General features: G+C 44.1%; 1 protein-coding gene across 1 annotated transcript in view; it reads left to right on the plus strand.

Moving 5' to 3' along the window:
- ARF1 (ADP ribosylation factor 1) overlaps positions 1–5,112 on the plus strand; it is a 19,321-nt gene that overhangs the window by 355 nt on the left and 13,854 nt on the right. The gene's annotated exons all lie outside the window — the stretch shown is intronic.

Here is a 5,112-nt window from a genome sequence, read left to right on the forward strand (position 1 = left end):
GGCTGTGCCCCCTCCCCCCCGGGGAAGGGGGAAGCGACGCTTCGTTCCCCCGCTTGGGGGGAGCTGTGGTGGGTGGGGCAGGGCCCTGCAATCTCTACAGTGCCTAGCCCTGCTGCCAGGGAAAGGCCCCCCGCCCCTGCACCCGCTTGTGCAACTTCTTGTGCAACCCTCTCTTCCCCCCACAAAGACATGGGTCACGGCCCAAAGGCAGCCCGCTGCGCTCCCTGCTCCCCCCCCCCCGGTGGCTTCCCGTTGTTATCCCCGTTTCACAGATGGGAAGACTGAGGGGTGGTCAGGGAAGTGGCCACCCAAGGTCACATTTAATAGTCTCCGGATCCTGAGAGTTTCCTGCTCTCCGCTTCCTATTTCCCCCAGCTTTTTTTGTTTCCCCGGTTCATTTCGGGGCAGAGGTTTGGATGCAGCCGGTACTCTCTCGACCGAGAGGTTTATTCGAGGACTGTCCAGTGCCATGCGTTTCTCCAGCCTGGGAGCCTGCCTGGGTACTTCCCACGCAGTTGCAGCGATCTCACCTGGTGGGACAAGCGCCGGAAATGTACCTGGCTCCTGCCCGGGGAGTCGGCAGCCTTGATTGTGCGCTCACTGAGTTTTCTGTCGCACCTGCTCTGGCCTAGGGACGGCTCAAGTGCGATTTCTCCCTGTTCAGGAGCACTAGGTGTTGCAGGACTAGGTGTGGTGAAATAGAAGGGGGTGGGGAGTAGATTTGTCTTTAAAATCAGTCTCCTGCTCGTCTTCAATTCACAGCCTGCTTAATGGATCATGCCTTGTTTGCTTACGCCGAGCATGTTTGCTGCCTCTCCTAACAAAATTGAAGGGCTTTCGGAGGGCTTCAGAAGTAGTCTGGTGAAGGTGTGTGTTGAGGAGGTAGGGTGGACACACAAGCTAAATCTTTATTGTGTCTTACATCTTCTGGTGTAAATTCCCTGCTGTAGGCAGTTGTGTTGTGGGTGCAGATGGGAGCTTAAATACCCCGCCGTGCTTTAATTGCATGGCGGAAGAAGGAAAGAAATCAGCTGGTTGAAGTTAGGAAAGATGGTATGTAGGAGGAAACAATCTCTTAACTTCTCAAACGTGTCCAGCGTGGAAGGAAAGCATTATTGAGCTGTGACCCTTTTCAGGGTAAAGAGATACTTTATTCCTCTCTTAATGATGTATTTTATGAAGTGTAAACTGGTATCTACATTCTTTATTTCTGGTGAATATGGTCACCGTATTTACAAGTCCATCAATGGAGAGAGAATATCTACTTTTCAAAGTCTGTTGAGGGCCTTGTTACAGTTTAAAACCTGTAAAGGTAGTGTTACAGCTACCAATGTTTGCAACCATCACACTCTTCCTTAACTGATGAGCAAAGACATTCAGGACCAACTTCCTACTACAGCAGCTGTGTTTTTGCATTACTCAGCAGTTTTTTCTTGCCATGTGCAAGTATCTAATTTTATTTCTTGCTTCTAATAGGTAAAAATAGTGAGGGAATAAGGCATTACTTCTGCTGATTTCTCAACTCTAATATAGTTCTCATTCATATGCCAACCTTTATCTGAATAAAAGCTGCTGGTGTTTTGGCTTTTGAATTTGGTGACATGTCAGTCACCACTTGCTTTCACTTATTTTCTGTTCACCTAATGTATTTATTCTCATATTTGTTTGCGAATTGACTCAAACACATTGTTTGAACTTGTATCATGAATGGTATGAGGAACAAGTACTGCAGTTTTCAAGCTTGCAAGTAGTTTGTTATTGTAAGCCAAGGCATGCATTCTGCTTGAGTGGAAGTGAACCCGTTTTATTGTTGGGCTAACTGCAGTGTTTTTGACATCGGCTGCACCTGTTGAATGGCAACTTAAGCTATAATCAAAATGCCTGAGAGGTATTGACTGCCAGCCTTTAAATCGATGATTCTCAGCCAGGGTGCTGTGGGGTACCATGCAATGTTAGCACTGTTGAGTATGCAGCCACAATTCACAGATTCATCCCAGAGACTTCAAGTAGTGTTACAAGTATTCTGACCTGTTGTGGTCTTTCTGAGTTCTTTACAACAGAAGAATTACTATTTTTTTTCTGTAGTCAAAAAAAATAAGTGAAAATGAAGAGCTGGCATTTTCTGAGGGATGCCTTAAATCCCAAAAGATTGAGAACTACTGTTTTAAATCAGTCTTCATCTTTTGGGCAATGGGGAGTGTCCGATACACAGAGGAAACACCGCTTCCCCCCAGTGCTGTTAGTTCTATTACATTACACTATATGCATATGTATGCACACCCCCCTAATTTTCCTGATGCTTTCTTTTCCCCCTAAACTTATCAGTTGACAAAAAAACTAGGCTGCCAACAGTTCAAAGGTGAGTTAATGAACTACCAAAGGCTGGTAGTTAAAAATCATTTGGTAAAATTGTGTGGCTCGGGATTTTACTCTTAAAACAGAATATTATCATTGCTTCTTTTGTCTTAAAATGAAGGTGGAAATAAGAACCCAGTTAGATGTAGGGTCTTCTAATAAAATTTGCAGAGGTTTTCTTGGTTTTCTTGCCCCAAAACATAGGAATGATTTAATTCTTTGGCTTGCCAGTCTGCCACAGCACAGATCCAGCCTGTGACATGGAGTTGTCAGGCCTATGGGGCTCACAGTTCATAGATGTTTAGAGCTGGAAGCGGCCTTGTGACATCATCGGGTCCAGCCCCCTGCTCTGGGCAGGAAAGCCTGCTGGGGTCAAATAGCCCCACCAAGGTGTGTGTCTAGTCTCCTTTTGAAGACCTTCAGGATAGGTGCCTGCACCACTGCCGCTGGGAGTCTATTCTGGAGTCTGGTCACATGAACCGTGAAGAAGTTTTTCCTTGTATCCAGTCTGAAACCTTCTTCTAGGCTCACCACAGTTCTGGAAATCAGGCAGCAGGGGAGCAGTGGTCCTGCTCCATGGCTGCCAAATCTCTAGGGCTCTGGGGGGCCCTGGGTTCTGCACACCAAATTGGAAATCTAATCCCAGCAGACAGGGGTGGTACCGGGCTCCAGGGCTTAGTCCTGGTGTGGGGACAGTGAGGGGCAGGCCCCTGGGACCCAGGTCTCAGCAGGAGGCAGCAGTGCCTCAGCCCCCAGGATCTAGTCCAAGTACATGGGGCAGAGTGGGGGTGGCGCTGGACCCCAGGATCTGGGCCTGGGGCACAGGGCTCAGTCTGGACCAGGGCCACTCATCTGGGCCGTGGAGACAAAAGGTTGATCACTGGGATAGTAACATACTTATGCACGTGTTCACCCCGTTATGCTTGTTCGATACCTAGCACAGTGGTCCCTGCCATGAAGATCTTGCAGGCTTAGGCAGGAGATGGATGCACCAAATGTGTAGGAGAGGTATAGTGGAGTTCAGGGGAACCTGCACACCTTGCAAGGTAAATCATTCCAGTTCAGAAGCCATGAAACTGCTGCCACCCAAGGTGGAAGTAAGATCTGCCAAAGGATGATTTGATTTTGGTCCATACTAATGCCAAGCTCTCCTCAGCCTATGTACCGGTTACATTTATTTGTTTTTTATATTAATCTGGAAATGCGTTTGAGAACAGCTTCTTGTTCTTAATCTTTTTTTATTGTAAAATCTTAGGTGTGACTCTTGAGTGACATCATTACCTTGCACCATGCATGTTTTCATTCAGCTTATTTGGAGAGTAGTACTTACTATCTGCTTTTCTAGTTTTTCTATCTCATTGGACTGTTTCTAACATCTGAAGAAGCTGAAAGCCTATCTAGATCAGTCTTCATTTCACATCACAGACTACATCTTGGTAGCTCAGAGTACCAAGAGAGACTGTCATTTCAAGCAAAGGCAAATAGGGACTGTGAGGATAAATTGCAAAGCAAAGAAGTTCCTTTACTGACAGCTTTACAGTTGGTTCTTTCAAGAAGTGCCTTCATATTTTAAACACTTCAGGAATGTCAGTACTCTGCATTTCCTTACATTAGTCTCTGAAGAGCTTGAGTAATATGCAACCGAGAGGTTATAACTTTTTGTAACTTTATTTTATGGCCTGTCCTTCTGTCCACTTTCCCCATCTGTACTAGAAAGTAGAAAGTTGTAGCTCTAGTTACAGTGTCATGTAAAATCAGCAGTAGTTCAAGGACCATCACAGATCTGTTTAAATTATGTCCAAGAAATGTGGGGGGACTTGAGTATTTCTAAGAAGTCCTTGGGTTGAGGGAGGATGGGGGAGTGCTGAGCTAGCCTTTATGTATTAGGTTGAGAATATGAAATGATACAGTTTGACTTGACACCTGCATGACTTCATTTTAGATGATTAACAGACTGTGTCTAGATTCCTGATTACATATACTTGGAATTGAAAAAAAAAGTGGTATAACTTAACTTTTGAATGTAAAAAAAAAAACCCCAAACCAACTTTAGTCTATATTGCAAACAAAGTAAAGCTGAAATAATAGGCTTTGTTTTAAATAGAAGTATTTTGGGGATTTTTTGCATCCCCCAGACTTAAAGAATTATCTAATTTTTAGGCAAGTACACTTTATATTTAACCATCTTTCATCCATTGCTTCAAATGTGAAAGGCCAGCTTCTAAAAATAGTTGTAAAAAACTGCTCTTGAATAGTCATGTATTGTACCAGTGCAGTTACATATGTGACAGTACTGTAATCAAGAACTATTTTTAAAATTTGCTGCAACAGAATACTTTAATTTGCCAAACACAGCTTCACGTACAAAAGAATATAGCTTTGTCTAGTTGTATCTGTTCTAGTGTGAAATGCTATGCTTCTAGACTACAGTAGCCCTTAAAGTTCTAAGACACCGTCTTAAAAACTAAGGGGTTGGACTCGATGATCTGTTGAGGTCCCTTTTGACCCTAGCATCTGTGAATCTATGCAATCAAACATCTAAACTTTTAAAGTTCAAAGTATGCTGCCAACTTTATGGGTACTCTAGTCTACCCGTTTTGTGTACTATTCTTACAAACAACACCAAACAGAACTAGAGCTAAAGGAAACTGGATTTTTTAAAAAATCTAACTTTGCTTACTCAGTATATTTGGTAACTCTTCCTGTGTGTGTAGATGGCCAGTTTTGCTTTTTGAATGACTTGGTGGGGGGGGGGGG

Source organism: Gavialis gangeticus, unplaced genomic scaffold, assembly GCF_001723915.1.
Source record: "Gavialis gangeticus isolate Ggan-Ray unplaced genomic scaffold, GavGan_comp1, whole genome shotgun sequence".
NCBI lineage: Eukaryota > Metazoa > Chordata > Crocodylia > Gavialidae > Gavialis > Gavialis gangeticus.